Raw genomic sequence first — 18,623 nt, 5'->3', positions numbered from 1 at the left:
CGATTCAGTTCGAAGATATCAGAAGGATACATGCGTGGTAGATTTTGAAGACTGGGTTGGTGACAATAATTCGGTTGCTATTGTGTAAGGAATGACAATAAATTGTCAGAGGCAGAATTACAGGCTAGGAGACAAGTTTTTAGGGATCATTTGGCTAATGCTGATTATAAAGAGTATATAGATGGGGTGGAAAACGTTTTGCCTGAGTTTGCAGATATTGTCACTCTTAAAGAGGATAGGCTGGGGTTAACTAATGTGTTAAGAGCACAAGGTTCGTTTGGAAGATGAGACTAAGCCTATTTTTGTCCCTTCATATAGGATTCCTGTCAAGATTAGGGAACAGGTAGAGCAAGAGGTCAATAAGTGGGAAGAGGAAGGTATAATTAGGCCCAGTCTCTCACCTTTTGATTTTCCATTGTCAGCTGTGCCTAAGAAGGATGGCTCAGTACATGTGTGTGTGGATTTTCGTAAGTTGAATGATAAGTCGATCCCGGACCTCTATCCTGTGGCACGTTTGCTGGATTTGTTTGTAGAAATCGGGGGTAAAAATATCTACTCTTCAACTGATCTGATGCAGGGGTTTTTGCAAGTTCCCCTTAATGAGATGAGTCGCAAGTATACTACTTTTTCTTTGCCAAAGGGACATTATGAGTTTAACGTGGATGCCGTTTAGTTTTTAGGGCAGCCGTATGACTTTTACGAGATTGGTAAATACAGTTTTCCATGGTTTGTTATGGAAGTATGTTGATGTGTACATGGACGGCATCTTGATTGTCACTGATTCTATAAAGGAACATTTAGAGGTACTTGGGGAGGTTCTTAGAAGACTTAGATTAGTGGGTTTGAGGATTAAATTAGTCAAGTGTGATTTCTTGAAGAAGCAGATTGTATATTTGGGTCATTTTATATCTGAGGAAGGTGTCAGGGTAAATGGGGACAAGGTTAGGGCGATCATGGATTTTCCTACTAAAAATAAGAAGCAGATTTGTTCTATCTTGGGCATGGCGGGATTTTTCCAGAGATTTACGAAAGGTTTTTCCACGTATCGTCTCCATTGACAGACATGTTGAGGGATGATGTGCAGTTTGTGTGGGGTGAGAGGCAACAATTGGCCTTTCAGAAAATTAAAGAGGCTTTAATGAGTCCCCCGGTGCTGAAGTCTCCAGATTTCAAGCAACCTTTCACGTCAGTGACAGATGCCAGTCACGAGGGCATAGGAGCTTGCCTTATGCAGAAATTTAAGGGTAAAGTGCATCCTAACGCATTCAACAGTATGAAGTTTAAGATGTGAAGGAGTAATGAGATGTCTATATGCACAACGGACAAAGAAGAGTTTGTGGTGGTTTCTAGTATGGTTCATTTTAAGATGTTATTGTTGGGCAACGAAGCTGAGGTTCTTACAGATAAGCCATTGTTGGACCTTTTTAATAAGCCGGATCTTTCTCCTAAGAGAGCTAGGTGGTTCTTGACAATTAGGGATTCTGATGTCAAGCTTAGATATACTGAAGGTAGACATAATGTTGTAACTGATGCCCTTAATAGTTGTTGTTATGATTCAGATGTTCTCGTGTTTGTTAGGTATCAGGGGATTGCATAGACTGGGATATTAGTTTGGTGGAGGCTAAACAGGATGAGGATGAAATTTTGGCAGACGCAAAAGTGTTTCTTAGAGAAGAATTAGTTAGGAAGTGTAATAAGTTGCCTATTGCAGGGCTTGAATTAGAGGGTAATATGAAGTTTTCATAATAAAACTAATATTGTAATACTTACCTGAACACCTGAATTAGCCCTGGTCACCTGACCAGCCCGAACTACATCCCCATAGCTTTTACCCACTAAGTGGGTAATTAACCGTCAGCGTTACCAACGCTTACAGGAAAATCTGTCAAATGAGTTACCTGAAGTACCGTTGGCAACACTGCTGCCAGTCCCAGCCGAGTGAGGCCGAGATCCTCAATTGCATTGTTCACTAATCAAATTGAAGTGAGGAGGAGGGTGGGAATCATTCAGGTGTTCAGGTAAGTATTACAATATTAGTTTTATTATGAAAACTTCATATTGCAATACACTCCCTGAACACCTGAATTAGCCCGATTAACAACATTTTTAAGGAGGTGGGATCAATCTAATTCAGCCCGACCTTGCAACAGGGAAAGCAGGTAACTCATTATTCGCCTACTTTGTATAAATGAATACATCCTCACCTGGTTATCCCATTCGGCAGGTGAGAATGTTTGTAGAGAGAGTACCCCCGACGTCAGTCTCATGTCTAGGTACTGTCTGAGTTGAGCTACCTCTCGTGGTATTCAAACCTCCTCATGGATAGAGTGTAGCCAAAATAAATAAAACCAACTTACCATGTGGCTAATCACAGCCTCCCATGATTAGTGGAGAACGACGAACCTCCCATGTGGCTAATCAAAGCACTCTCGTGTATGGAGGGGTACGATGAACCTCCCATGTGGCTTATCAAAGCACTCTCATGTATGGAGGGGTACGAAGAAGTTGGGTGTGCAGGATCTTCAAGTTCTTTGCCGCCCATTGCTGCCAATGTCTGCGCAGAAGTTGAAGAAACCAAACCTGTCCACTGTTAGTTAGTTATAAATGATTTGTTTAACCAGGCCTCTGAACTCTTTTAGGGTTCTTCTCGGGCTGGGAACCTGTCCACTGGATCTTCCTAACTTCACAGTACTAACGTCAAACTTAATCCTCTCACTACGAACCCCGACTAACAGAGAATCCAAAATTCTAAAGTTCCTCAGACTGCATTCATTACCTAGAGTTGCTCCCACCCTTAACATTACTACGTAATTATAAGATCGAGCTTGTCGTCACAAAGAGACCAAGCGAGAAACTCTTCTTCTTCGAAGAAACTGAATGTCTGAGGTAGAAAGTCGTGAAAACCGACACCAGCTTCCAAGTGGCCGCTTCTAAGAACCTCCGCACTAAGAGAGTACCCCCTTAGCTAAATGAACGCGCCCACGATAGAAGGGTTAGCCACTATACACGGACTAAAAGAATAACTTTCATGTAAAAAGGAGAACGATGAATCTCCCAAGTGGCTATTCAGATCCCATCCAATAAGGAGGGAATGGGGTAGTGTGCCGAGCCGATGACCCTCCGTCCTGCAGGTTGCGGCAAAGGCCGACGAGCAAAGAAGTATCCCATCGCCGACGAAACAACCTAGGCTAGCCTACGAGAGCACCTCTTTGGACTCTCGTAGGAAAACTATCAAAGACTAGGATACTTAAGACGTACTAAACTTAAGTTCATATGATTATACTATCACTGTTGCTTAAGATTCTAAAGCCTAAAAGTAATTCCTCTTTCTGGTTAACCTAATGATCACCGCACTAAGTAAATACTACCTTAGCTAAATGAACGCACCCTAGATAATAGACTTCGCCGTTAAACGTGGACTAAGAGAATAACCTTCCGAGTCTTCGCACAAGAGAATACCACCTCAGCTAATTGAACGAACCCTAGATAGGAGAATTCGCCGCTATACGCGGTGGGGAGAATTGAACGCCTCTTAAGCAAAGGAAGAAAACACAGACGGACTCGCAAGTATACCCCAGAGTAGAAGACTCTGAACCATTCCAAGAAAAGAAGATGAAGTGGACATACTCCAAATACTGTGCGGTAACGAAAACTGTTAAATGCTCAATAATGTCACGTCAAATTAAATTGTGTTCAAGGGCATAAAGCTCGCACCACACAAGAATCTTGAAGTGTGCCCGCAACTGTGTTTGTGGAGTGAGCGCTTATGAACCAGGAACCCTTTCTCCGAAAGTAACTAATCACATCCTTGACAGCGGACGGGAAGTATTCCGCGGTGAGGCAAGAAGTGTACACAGAAGCGGATGGAATTTCTCAACCTTGATAAATAGACCAATATTCGCACCCGACATAAAGACATCCCCACTGATGCCAGAACCGAACACTTGCAGATAAAGAACCTTAAACGAACGAAGCAGAGTTTAGCCTCCGACCTTGTTTTCGCCACGACTTCCGGAAGAGGAGAAATACTAATCATTTCCCGCCTAAGAAACCAGCCTTCTTCCTGAAGCTTGCCCACCTTTTTATCTGCAGCTAAAGCCGAAAGAAAGAAAACACCTAATCAGTTAACATTAGAACTTCCGACAAATCTCACGAGGGAGCCCGAGTCAGCAAGACCGGACATTAAATTTACGGGAACGTAATAAATCGAGGATCTTACTACTAGAAATTTTCAGGAAGATGGAAAAATGTACTGCTAAGTGCTGAGCGGCAGCCAGCAATAATCGAAAATCGAAGAATCTTGACTTTCCAAAGGAATAAGAGAAAACCAGCTATTTCGGTTATGGCAGGCCTAAAGATGGAATGACCTTCCTTACGACACAGACTTCTCCATGACAAGCTGACCTGGCAAGCTTACGGGTTGACTTTCTCAAGCTGAAAGAAACACTGCCTTGACATAGCTTAAGAGTGTCTGGACTGTCTAGCTGTTCTCTCGGCAGTCGCCCACAACTAGGTTCATCACGCAAGAGTTTGGATGATACATGGTGGAAATGCGGTTGTCTAAAAGATCTTCCGCTTGAAGAAGAACATCGGAACTTCTGTAAGGAGCATTCGGAATTCCGGAACCGAGGGCGTTAGGGCCAGCAAGGAGCTAGAGTCATAGACGACTTGACACTCCCGCAATTCCTGATTACCTGATGAATGACACCGAAAGGCGGAAAGCATACACCTCTAAATTCTAATAATCTTGTTCCTCCCGAATTCTCAGATATGACGAGGCAGTTATGATGTTGCAAAACAGACCCACTACTGTGTTGTGCACTAGGACTGAAAAACGCCGGGAAGAGGGGAGACTAAAGATCTTCCGGATGTCAGATGCGCTTCTTCTGACTATCACAGAAGATCTGACAAGCAAGAATCATTCCAGATTATACCTGCAATCTCGATGTGGAAGTCCCAGTGATTCCTGAGACATACCAGAAGAGAAAACATTTGGGGAGACAAGACCCTGGAATTTAAGTGAGAGAGAGAGAGAGAGAGAGAGAGAGAGAGAGAGAGAGAGAGAGAGAGAGAGAGAGAGAGAGAGAGAGACATTAATTCTCCCAAGAGGCTTCTCCAAGTGTGTACCGGCTGTTCCCTGCTGGGCAGGAACACCTCTACTTCAACATTTTATACCCTCGACGATGCATAACTGCCGACACTGGAGACATGAGTTAGAAGCAACAAGTTCGTTATACTGGCCACATCCCCTGAACCCAGAGCAGTCACACTAATCATAGCTTGTTGTGACACTACTGCTGACAACGGCTACACGAAATTGACCATGGAGGAGATATCCTCCTCCCTAAAAGACTGTTCCAGAGCACAAAGGCGCCCTCAACAGAGCCCACTCTGAATGTCCGGACAGTGAGGCGGAAGCTCAAAAAGAAGTACCTCCTCTTCTGCCAAAGAACGTTGTACAGTCAAGCGAAATGTTAACCTGGTATGCCAACCCCACTGACACCGAAGGGATGAGGTGTCCGGTAGTACCGGATCGGAGGGAGAATATCCATCCTGTTTGAGAAAACCCTACCAACCCGGACATATCCACATAGAGAGGACAAGGCCTCCGGATGGCTGCAAAAGGTGTAGTCCAAGATACAAGCCTCATAGATGAAACTGAGACCAACAATTGACGAAGGAACCCGAGAGAGAAGGGCCTCAACAGATACATTGAGAAAAACCCTGACACCCGCAGATGGGTTATCCACTATCTTGTTAAGACCCCTCCTGAATAGGAAGCAAGGTTGAATCCTGCTTACTCGACCCTATCAATGCCACTAACCTACGTCTGCCTCCCTTACTGCCTGCCCGACACGGCCAAAGCAGACCAGATTCTTTAATGATTGAGCAACTACCAGATCTGTCGCATACAGCGACTGGAACATCGTTTGAATCGGTAGTGTAGGCTCCTCCAGAACCTTGGATTGAGGATAAGTGAGGATGAAGTCTACCATCCGCTTATACTCGTTCTCACAGCTGAAGGAGAACTAATATCCGGTACAGGATCATCTTCTTCAAATGAACAATCCTTGTCAGACTGGTCTGACCGAGCCGGAGATTGTCAGGCTGGTCCGACCAAGCCGGAGGATTGTCGGACTGGTCCGACTGAGCCGGAGAATTGTCGGACTGGTCCAACCGAGCCGGAGATTGTCGGACTGGTCCGACCGAGCCGGAGGATTGTCGGACTGATCCGACCGAGCTGGAACAGAAAAGAGGCAGGCCGACCCCTAGCAAACGCCGAACTCGAAAACCCGGAACTCGCTACACCTGGGTGCGTGAGACAGACACATGCCGTATCAATCGCGAACATACTGGAGGCACCAGAGTAGGTTGCGCAAACCCTGCACCACTCAACAGGGATGACGCAACACCTGGGCTGGTCACACCTGGGCGGACCACGCCCACTCCTGAGAGCGAAGAGGCCACAACACCGAACCACTCAAATCCGGATGTATCAAAACCGCATGAGAATGGGAATCCGGAACTGAAGACCCGGAACTGAAGACCCGGAATCAACCCCGAACCTACATGGATGCCTAGACGGAGGGACAGAGAACCCGCTGGAAAGATGGGAAAGAAGAAGCCGAAGGAGGGAAGAAGAAAGAATCCACACTCGGAGTAACCACCGGAGCGCCTAACGCCGACGTTGGGCAGATGGAGAAGGTCGTAACCAGACCGAACTCAAAGGAGTATCGAAGGGGAAGTTACGAGTTACCAAGCCGAAGGTAACAGAAGAAGGAAAATTACCAATTATCCTTGAGAATGGAAAGGCTGCGGAAACTATCGGTGCTGATACACTGAATGCTGGCGCAGGTGAATCACCGACTGCTGAAGCATCCACAAGAATCGCGGAGGATACATTACAGTTAGGAACCCGTAAAGAATGAAATAAGTTGCTGACACCTCCACAAACACCTGAGAAGCAACTAGACCGGATGCCTAAGAAACTACAAGATTCGCAAAAGGTGATAAAGACAACGGATCCGTAAAAGTACCCCTTCCCTAAACCCGAAGAGAGAGAGGGAGCCGCTGAAGCTCTAATATACAGAGTTGAACCAAGAAAATCTTTGCTCTGCTGAGTTAAATGCCAAGAAAACCGGATGAGCAACAAAGACCCCGAAGGGCCCTCCGAAGAGCGGACCGAAAAGAAGATTGAGAAGGGCAATGGAAAAAGGTTTAGAATAAAAAAAAAGGGGGAAACAGGAAAATTCCGTAGCGGCTGAAGAGGCCATAGATTTCAAGGAAAATAGGCTGTTCTGTTCCCCCCGCCCCTGCTAATCTTGATCGACATTATCAAAATCAGAAAATTCTTCAAGACATGATCATGAATATGGAAAATTCGATCACCAGAATTACCACCATCGCAAGATGAAAGAAATTTTAACCCCTGAATGAAAAGGAACCTTCGAAGAAGGAGTATTCAAGGAAAAACAAAAATTCAGAACCAGATACATCAGAAACCAAATCTGAATGACCCTTCACGGATCTGGAAACCTTTGTTGCACAGAGCACGAAGAAGGAAATAAACCGACGATTGATCTAAATGAGAGACCTAAATATTAGTGACCCCACCCAAACCTGAACCCAAATAAGACTGCACGTTCAACTACTCTTCCTAAATACTTCGTAAATTAGAATTCCTACTCTTCTGAGTGATTCCTAATTCTAAATCCACCCTAGAACTTACGCTTTTAGAGGGAAGGGGGAAATCTGCTGCCAACACTGCCTGCTCTGTGTCGGGGGGGCCGGCAGATTCTACCCTTTTTTGGCCTGCAAATCTCCATAACCCCCAGCACCTATTAGGGCTGGTTCTGGAACAGGCAGGGGGGCTGAAAAAGAACGATTAGTAACTACAACACTATTACTACTATCCTAATAAAGCTAGAAAAATCGACTAGACACACTCAGCTAATAATTTGTCCTCTAACTTTTTTGAATAATTCTTCCATCTGATCTACCGACCATGACTCGCCGCCTATCTGACTGATACTACACTGCATCTTCCTACATAAAATACAAACAGAATGTCGATCGTGTTTGAGGATACTCATCCTACGCTTGCAGAACGTGTAAGGCCGATGAGCGTCAGCATCTCCAGCAGAAGAAGGCTCTGTCATCGAGGATGTAAACGAAGCTGAAGTATTGGTGCTAGCAGACGACGACGTCTTCTTGTTTGACTTATCCAATCGAGTCCAAAGTACCGATCCCAAAGTCAAAAACGGGAGAGAAGTCCCAAATCCCATCAATAAAGTATCCATTCAGGAGCAAAAGCGTTGAAAACAGTCCAAATCGTGATCTGATGTCCAAATTCTTAAATGGGGGTCGGACTAAATGACCAAAAGTTCGCCTGATGTGGGGTACACCCACACAGCATGGCGAACAAAAAGCAATTGAGGATCTCAGTGAGGCCGGGACTGGCAGCAGTGTTGCCAATGGTACTTCAGGTAACTCATTTGACAGATTTTCCTGTAAGCGTTGGTAACGCTGACGGTTAATTACCCACTTAGTGGGTAAAAGCTATGGGGATGTAGTTCGGGCTGGTCAGGTGACCAGGGATAATTCAGGTGTTCAGGGAGTGTATTGCAATTTGTTAGTTAGGTAGATTAGATGCAGACTGAGAAATAGTGAGGATAAGGGTGATACGATGCAACTGGTTGTTCCTAGGAATTCAGTGCCTACGGTTCTGGATATTGTTTACTGTAGGCCTGGCAGTCCGCATTTGGGTATTGAGCAGACGTATCAGAATATACGCAGGCAATTCTTTTGGAAGAACATGCTCATGTCAGTGGAAGACTTTGTGAGGGATTGTTCAGTTTGTAATGCATGTAAGCCATTGAGGGTCATTTCTTGTAAATTGGGTTAATTTTCTATTCCCAGCAGACCTTATATGACCTGTTATCCAATTTCTGTGAAACTAGTTATGGCCATAGGCACCTGTTGGTGGTTGTTGATGAATTAACTAGGTTCGTAGAGATTTTTCCTTTGAAGTAAAATACAGCAGAGCAGGTGGCAGTTGCATTCTTTAATGGATATATTTGTCGTTAAGGGGTTCCTGAGGCACTGATTACAGATAATGGGAGGGAATTTGTGAACTAGATGTTAAAGTGTCTTGTGGATGTAATGGGCATTCGGAAAGTCACTATTATTCCCTATAGACCAGAAGCTAATGGGCCATGTGAATGGCAAATAGGAAGGCAATTGAGGCTCTCAGGATGACTGTATGGGGCAATGATGTAAATTTGGATCGATACATTCCACAGATGCAGTACAGCATAGTTCTATGGTTAGTGAAACCATTGGAATGTCTCCCAATGAAGCACTGTATGTGCGTCTTGCTAAGAATCTTGAAGTGAAAACTCGAGATATGGTTCATAGGGGCAATTCAAAGCCAGACATAGTTAAAGTGGCTGTGGGAGATAGCGTTTATGTGAAAATAAATGTTAGGAATCAATTGAACTATAACCTAGGTCCTAAATTTGAGGGTTCCTTTTGGGTTGTAGAAGAAGGAAAAAAAATTTGTAGTTCAAGATGAAAATACGGGAGTGTCTTGGTTGACACATATCTAAAATTAAAAAGACAGGTTAATAGGAATCTTATGGGTTAATTCCTGTGATGTTCTGTGGTTCCAGTAATTTTTTTTTGTTTTTCCCCTCTCTTTGTTTTGTATTTTAATGGGTTGTAAAGGGGTGTGACTTGTAGTTTTTTTTTTAACTGGGGAGGACATTGGTCCATAGAGTTATACAAATCTTTAATTGTCCGAGTTTAGTTTTTTTGTGTGTGTGTTGTAATAGTTAGTCAAATTAGGTGCAAAATATCACAGAGTTTTATGTATATATGGGTTTCTTTTCTTTGTAAATTTTTTTCTTTCTTGCTTTGAGATCTGGTAACTTATAGGTTCTTTCTTTTGTTTGTTTAGATGCTGAAGTTTCATCTGCTCATGACTTTTGGGGTCGTGGCATGGGCTAAATTTGTAGTGAGGTTAGGCCCGGGTGCTATTATAGAAGAAGACTATAATTTGTGGTTGTCGTCTGATGCAGTATCTTTGAGTATAGTGTTTGAGGATATAGGTCCAGCAAGGTTTGAGCTTGAATCATCCCAGAATAAAGCTCAGTTGCTTAGGAATTTTTTTGGGGAGATGGAAATCGGACGGAATCTGTCTGATCCGTTGCCGCGTTGGTTAACCGAACTTAAAGCTACAGCTGTTAGGGTTCAGGATAGGATTAAGAAGACTTTAACATGGCTTCCAAATTTAGGTGCTTCGACTTCTCAGGTCTCTTCTAGAAGGAGTAAGAGGGCTGCGCCATTGGTAATTGGAGCTGTTGTGCTCATAGGAGAGATTGCTAGTATGTCAATTTCTAATTTGGTGAGAACTGAACAGGTATCAGCAGAATTAGTTAGCCAGGGTAAAACTTTGATGACTTTATGAGATAGTAATGAGAAATTACAGGAGGGGTTTGAGACTTTGAGGACTTCTTTAAATGGGCTAATGGTCACAGTTGATAGGATGGGGGAGACTTAGATGTTACGATAGCTTTATCTTCCTGTCAAACTACCTTGTTGAGTATTGAGAGAGAAGCGGAATCCATGTCATCAGAGATTCAAACACAGATTAAGGCAGTGGTTGCTGCTTCTAAGAGGCAAATTTTTGGAGATATTTTACCTCTCGGGTCTTTAGAATCGACTTTAATGGATGCAGCATATCTGTATGGTTCTCAGGTAATTTTTACTGGGGAGAATTTGTATCGATACTGTAGTATCTTAAAAGTCAGTGTATCTGATAAGTGGTTGCTTGTAGAAATTCCAGTTAGTAACTTGAAATCGTTTCATAGTTTTACCATATGACCTTTCCCTAGTGGTTTTAATGGTTCAGTAATAGTATGGGGTACTGAGGAGACTATGTACCTTTTGGGGAAACAGTTGCAATCCTCAGCTGTCAACTATAAGTCAGGATGTGTTTCAGTTCATGACAGATATATTTGCAACAGTGTCTATTTACGCTTATAAACGCCTACTGGTTAGGATGTGGGAAGAAGTTAGTACACAACCAGACTCCTTCTGACTGTGACTTTCAAATGTTCCAACATGAGTACAAGGTTGCCTCTATGAAGACTCTCAACGCAGTGTTTTGTCGGAGCTGTGAAGTCTCCATTGGGTGCCAAAATTCGCTGGATACGTTTCTTCTATGAGAATCTCATCTCACTGATGCGGTGTGTAGACTGGTCACGCCGAGGTTCCCAGTTCTGGGCAAGAGTGTCTTTAACTCTACTACTCATATCTTCATGTGGCATCTTCATGGGGAACATCAAGTTGTTCTGGTGCCACCTTTAAAGGAAGTGATTGCTACAATTCTACCACTTCCTCCAATGCCAGAGGACAAACTTTTCCCTATCCCGAATCAATACCTCCTCATTGCTATTTTATCAGTGATCGAGGCCTTTGTCGTCATACTCTGCGTGAAGTGGTGTATGCTGTGCACAAAAACAGTGTGAGTAAACCACCAAGGGAAAATCAGCCTGCTGGGGGTGTGACTGTCCGTTTGGTGCACGAATCTGGAAATTAAAAAGCGCTATTTTCCTAGTGCTGGGGGCAGCAATTCTTTGGGTGGCCGAGTGTCTGAAAAGCCTATAGGTCACAAGTAGTTATGAATTAGAATGCACAGTGAATGTTGAATTAATAAGTGGGGAGGAAAACTCTAAAATCTTGGAGAGAATGTTTAGGTATCACCTGATGCATTTCCACAACAGGTAAAATGGTGGCATCAGGGTTCTTGAGTCGTGGGATCAGGTGACGTGACTTTGTATGTGCGTTTGCCGGAAGTGTCCAGGTTCCAGTGGGAAATGTGCGTTCGTGCATTTCTTTTATGCGGAGTCCCAAGGTGTGAATGGATTAGATATGGGAAAAGGGAATCATTGGAAGACCAACAGTGAACATTATTAAAAGTCTTCAGTGAAGACTTGTGGTTCGTGATTTGTCATTCAAGACTGTGAACAATGCTGTTTGGAGGTAGGAACTACATTCAATATCCAAAACTGTAGACTGCTTTTCTCCATTTTTATATGTTTATTTTGTTCAAGTATTTATGGTATGATACATATTTTATGAGTAACATGGGAGGAATTCCCATATCTTTATTTTTAAGTTTTTGGGAATCAGTGAGGAACTCGTTTGACTTCTTCAGATGTTTTGCTGAGAGAGAGGTTGAAGATCTACTCATTGGAAATGTACTGGACTTCGACTTATTTTGACCTTTGCAAGTAACAGTATAATGCAAATGGTCTTTTGGGAGCTTTAATATTACATTTTAATACATTTCTTATTTCTTGCAATCTAGTTATGTAAGATTTTGTCAAATAAATTATTTTGGGTAAAGCTTGTTTCACTGTAGACCTGAGAGAGAGAGAGAGAGAGAGAGAGAGAGAGAGAGAGAGAGAGAGAGAATGCAGAGTAAGTGGGTACTGAGATGTGCTACCAGCAGCTTTCGAACGGCCCCTACCAAGGCTACCAATAGATGGGACATCTCGACTTTGTAGTAACAGGTAAGCAATGATATTTCCTCATTACTGGGCTATTCACACACACACACACACACACACACACACATATATATATATATATATATATATATATATATATATATATATATATATATATATATATATATATATATATATATATATATACATACATACTTACATGTATATATGTATAATTTAATCATGAAAATATGGAACGTGATGTATATATAAATAAAGACAAAATCCATGATGGAAAGAGAAACACTGGAGTGCTGCGAGGCCTTTTGACTGGCATCCTTTACTTAGCAGATTGAAGAAATATAAAAGTAAGTTTACAAAGAAAGCTCATATGAATGACAGATGGGGGTTACAAAGGAAAAAATATGTACCTGGAATCCAACACAATTGAAGAATTAGCAGAACTGCTAAAACAGGATTAAATATTTAAGAGGTTTTACAAAAGATTAGGATCAACCGTTCAGAAGTGGGGACAGGACAATAAAAAGATTATTCAAGGGGGTGACTGACCACCAAAAAATGTTAGTACAACAAAATAATTATTTTTTTTTGTAAACAATAACAATTTTTGCAAGATGAACACTTTTACAAATAAAAAAAATTATATTAAACATACAAATACATAGAAATTATATATAAGGTAACTAATTTGTAATTAAGTCTGTGATTTTATCTTTAGGTCATTCTTGAACATTTTTCTAATACAGGGGTCAAAATAATACATGCCAGGGCTAAGGTTAAAATTACAGCTGGAAGTAAGCTGTATAATAGCGGACTCCAAAAGATTTCTTGAAGAGAACTCTTTTGATCTGGCAATCACTGAACTTTCAGTCCAATTTATCCTGTGAGAGTTTTCACTTGAATGCATATAGCATTGGATGTTTGTCCAGTTATGACTGAATACTTATGTTGCTCAATACATACATCTAAATCTTTACTAGATTGGCCAATATAAAAAAAGGGACAGTCCAAACATGGAATTTTATATATTATGTTGTTTTTTTCTTTAGGGCTATTTTTTATTGACATTCCTTTTAGTGTGTTATAGGAAAAAACGAGGTTGACATTAAAAGATTTTAACAATGATTTTATGTTTTCAAAACCACTAAAATAAGGCAAGCTAAGAATGTTCTTAGGGGTTTCTTTCTCCATGTTACTTTCACTATAAAACTTTTTGTGGGCTTTGTTATAACATATATCTAGTATATGTGAAAGATAACATAAATCTGTCCCTATTTTTCTTATGTATTGAATTTCTTGATCCAAATACTGGAGACTGACAATGCGCAAAGCTCGTAAAAACATAGAAGAAAAAATTGATATTTTGATGTTAAGTTGTTGGCTGGTTTCCTATAAATACTGAATTTGCATTGAAATGGTTCTCTCTGTATTAAAACATCTAAGAAAGGGAGGCAATTGTCTTATTCTAATTCTAAAGTAAACTTAATGGATGGTACCTGGTTATTCAAATTACACAGTAAATCATTTACATCAATACCAGTAGGCAAAACAGCTAAAATATCGCCAACATATCTATAACACTTTAAAGGAGTGTAAATGATATTAGGTAAATATCATTTTTCAAAGAATTCCACCTACAATTTTGAGAGGAGTGGGGATAAAGGGTTGCCCATTGCCATACCAAATGTCTGTTGGTAAAATTCACCATTGAATATAAACTTGCAATCACAAATGCATAACCTAGTGAGTGAAATAATGACTTGTATGTGATATATTATATATTATATATGTATATATATATATTATATATATATATATTATATATATATATATATATATATATATATATATATATATATATATATATATATATATATATATATATTCGTATATATATATATACATATATATATATATATATATATATATATATATATATATATAAATTATATATATATATATATATATATATATATATATATATATATATATATATATATATATATATATATATATATATATATATATATATATATATACACATACACACATGGATGTACACACACACACACACATATATGTATATTGTTATGAATTTTTAACTTTTAGTAAGAGCCACAACCAATTATTTTTTTAAGCAGGTCCTTTGCTCAAGAAATCAACTGCCAGTCCAAACAAAGATTTACCACAAACCAGACTTTAGGTAATAAACACTCAAAGAGGGTGACAAAAACCAAATGCCTAAATTTATCACTTATTTATCCACAAAAACACTTAACGAAAAAAATTTGTAAAAATCTGCTGGAGGAACTAGAAGAACACACAAGCATATACAATACCCTCACACAGTGGCAGATTAAAATCAACACGCACTCACGTCTACACGAAAGGAAGAGACACAGATAACAAAATCTTAGCACCAATAATTAATTTGCCTCCTTTACACAAAAGGATAAATTTACAAAAACAGATAACAATGCAGTTGACGTCTGCTTATTTGTAGTTCAGGATTCTTGGCTTCACCTGTTTGCGGATTTTTTGTGGAACTTATCCCGAATTATTTGTGAAAAATTCGTTAGTTTCCAGATTTTTTTGTCGAGAAATATTCACTAATTACTGTATTTTCATGACTTCAGGTATTTTACTTTGTCAAGTGCTTTACTCACATCCACAAAGCATAGGAAAACAGGAGGGGCTGATGATACATAATAATTCAGCAATTCTTTCAGGATGTAGATGCAGGTGTTGGTTGAGTGGTTTGCTTTAAAGCTGAACTGATTGTTAGTAGTGTGTAGAAAGGGAAAAGTCTCACCAGAAGAACGGACTCAAGTATCTTTGACACAATTGTAGTAATTGCAATCGGGCGATAATTGCCAGGGTCAGCTGCATCCTTTAGCTTTTTTATTCATGGTATTAAGTGAACTAAGAGTAGGGAGTCTGGGAGAAACTGGTGAATTATGCACGCATTGAATAGAGCAGCTAGCAAAATGTAAATTATCGGATGGCAGAATTTGAAAGCTTCAGCAGGTAGACCATTGCAGTCGGGCGATTTATTATTAGGTAGGTTGTTTATGGCATCACTGATGTTACCTGGTGTAATACGATCGGCGAAGTGAAACTGAATGTTATCAGTAAGGAGGTTACCTACATCCCTTCAGGAATCTTGACAGTTTAGGCTGCAATTCAGGATAGTGCTGAAGTGATCGCCCCACATTTTTGCAATAGCCCCGTCACTGATGACTTCTCCTACTCTCTGCGGCAGCTTTTTAGTTTTGGGATTTAGGGACTTGAATGTCTTTCCAAAGGCGAGGCTAATCGCTAGATTCTAATTTCTAGACATTATTCAGTCTGCTGTGCTTAAGGGCAAGTTTGAACTGTGCTTCCACCTGCCTCATTAGCAGTGCAAAGTTTCCTACCCTCGGGCTACCATTTTGCCTCCGCAGTAAAAAAATTTCTTGTGAATGTGTATATAGATCTTTAACCAAATAATTCCATCCAGGTATATTATGAGAGATGCCTTGATGAGATATAAAGGTATCCCTGGCAGAGGCAACATAGCGGAAATAATATTCGATTAGAATTCTTTCAGACCTCTCCTGTGATGGTCATACCTACATTTTGGGTTAGTGCACAGTAAGGCGTCTGCCTGTTGAACTATTGACCGCAGCCTGGTTTCTGTGGTTTCCTAAAGGATCTGGTTTTCTGTTGGTTTTTAAAATCCCAGTTAACAGTAGGTGGGCGATCAGTTATGGGGTTCACAGTACGGAGGGATGGGGTACTGAATGAGACCAGTAAGGGGATGTGACCATAACCTGTTGTGAGATTGTAGCGAATGTTGCAGGTCACAAAATCATGAAGTTGTGAGGGCGTGATGCAGTGGTCCAGTCAGGAGGTTGTAAGTGTGTCCGTTCTATTTTGTACATAGGTAAAGAAGGAGTTAGGGAGGAGCATTACATCGCTAATTTCGGGAGCATGATTTTGACAGAAGGGAGTAAGTTCGTTATAAAATTGTTTTGTGGCATGAGAATTAAGGTCCTCAATTATGCAAATATGATCAGCAGTAGAATCGTGAATAATGATGAGTAACTCACCTAGGATCATGCAGTATTGATCAAAATTATTGTTCTTTTTTCAGGGCATATAAACATTAATTACAGGATCTCAGAGTCCCCTACTGTCACTTGAAGCCCCAGCAATCTATCACTCTTATAGGTCATCACATTCACCATATTTTCTGATGATTTGTGCCACAGGAAAGAAAGGCCCCCTTTCGAACAACCGGCTACGATGTGATGTGTAACTCGGGCAACCGGCTATGATGTGATGTGTAACTTGCATTGATGAGTTCGAGAAAGGTCCGAAGTCTTCATGCACTGAATCGCAGATGGCAAGGTCATAAGGCCTGAGGAGCATTTCTTGTAATGCAATGATGCCTTTGAAGTTTTTGCACAACATGTTTAAGGGAGGAACATTCTGCCCGAGGCCAAAAATATTCAAAGAGACTGTATCTAATGTATCCATGGCAATCCATGAAGATGGGAAATGAATGAGTTGATCATTTGGGGGGATGGGGGGGTTGGCCAGCGGAGGTTGGCAGTCACTCACTGTGGGGAGGTTGGCTGGCACTTGTGGTAGAAGGCAAGCCTGCACCTGAACCCCTGCTTGAGGTGTCAGTAAGTTCCCCAGGGGATGGGAGGGGGGATTGGTCTTGGATTAGGTTATATCTTGAGACTTTTATATTAGGACTGAAATTCTCACCTTTAAGAACATCGAGGTGTTGAAATAGGCAGGTAATCCTGTAGGTTTAGTGATGTTCAGTCTTTTATGCCTGCTATCCTGATTGGTGGCATATCATGGGGAAAAACCAGTATAAACACTGTAAAAAAAAAAAAAAAAACTGAATTTTTCCCGACTATCATCAGGAGAAACAGCCAAACCAGCCGGCGCCAAATGTCATCAAGATTAACAGAGTACAGGGTTAGACCGTCCTGGATTGGTCCTGGCGTTACAGTGCATATTTGTGGATTCACTGGAATCTTGGAGGCTTAACATAGAGGAAAACCAGGGAAACAAGGAAATGAAAGGTCACTATGGTAAATTTCACGATCTGATTTTCCTTTCGCCTCTGATTACATCTGTATCTATATACGGAACAAGAAGCCATGGTGGCGGTCGGGTCGTCGAGATTAAAAGGATTGACCAGGTGAAAAGCACCTCAATCCGGATTAAGAGAGCGCCCTTGTTCTTCAGTCTGGTAAGGTCAAATGCCTGACTGATGACTTTTCTTTATTTTAACCTCGACCAAAAGCAGTCAGTCAATGACATGAGTGAGATAGTCCTTGTTTTGGTCAGAGGCGGACTAACCTGTACTATGTTAATCCTGATGCCATCGGAGAGAGAGAGAGAGAGAGAGAGAGAGAGAGAGAGAGAGAGAGAGAGAGAGAGAGAGAGAGAGAGAGAGAGAGAGTCGTACAAACACCCCCGCGGGGGGATGCACCAGTAGAAACCCCCCCAACTTCCACAATTAATACAGCCAATAGTGTCCGAACGCCTGCGACCTTTACTAATGAAAATTCGAAGCGCCCAGACATCAGTCTAGCGTTCCTGTCATAAATACCTGTCCACCTTTAATTTCATACATTCTCTCATTAGGTGACTGACCACCTGCGTATGTGTCGAGGCGCAAGAGTAAAATAAACAACAAAAGCAGAGTATCTTTCCGTGTCCTTTCGAAATAGATTATACAGTAGCCTACCACCTGCTTGCAGACGAGAGAATAAAATAAGAATTGAGAAGACTCCCTTCAAGCTAAATGCCGTTGAAACAGCAAGTGTTTTTAATAACACTGCCCTAAAAGAGGGCCTCCTTCAAAGTATAATAATAATGATTAGGGATGAGGAAATGGAAGAACAAGAGGAATACTGTATCACCAAACAAACCTCCATTTCGAAACTTGGGCAAAGTATTGGTTCCACAACTTCTTTCTCTTCGTCGTCTTGAAGTTTGACTGAAACGGGAACTTGAATCATGAATATTGCGATCCAGTTTCGCTCTTATCCAAACACGTAAGGTATTAGAAAAATCTAT

At 41.1% G+C, this 18,623-nt stretch overlaps 1 protein-coding gene and 1 long non-coding RNA gene across 2 annotated transcripts in view; one reads left to right on the top strand and one right to left on the bottom strand.

Annotated features, from left to right (window-relative positions):
* LOC136848013 (uncharacterized) overlaps positions 1-18,623 on the top strand; it is a 98,703-nt gene that overhangs the window by 21,726 nt on the left and 58,354 nt on the right. The window lies entirely within an intron of this gene.
* On the bottom strand, positions 1,828-3,987 carry LOC136847963 (uncharacterized). The gene is made up of 3 exons (XR_010855883.1): positions 2,661-3,987; positions 2,455-2,580; positions 1,828-2,403 (listed from the first exon to the last, which is right to left on the bottom strand). It is a non-coding gene; the product is annotated as an uncharacterized lncRNA (long non-coding RNA).

The sequence above is a fragment of the Macrobrachium rosenbergii genome, chromosome 18 (assembly GCF_040412425.1).
Source record: "Macrobrachium rosenbergii isolate ZJJX-2024 chromosome 18, ASM4041242v1, whole genome shotgun sequence".
Classification (NCBI taxonomy): domain Eukaryota; kingdom Metazoa; phylum Arthropoda; class Malacostraca; order Decapoda; family Palaemonidae; genus Macrobrachium; species Macrobrachium rosenbergii.
This window is presented reverse-complemented; position numbering and strand designations above follow the sequence as displayed.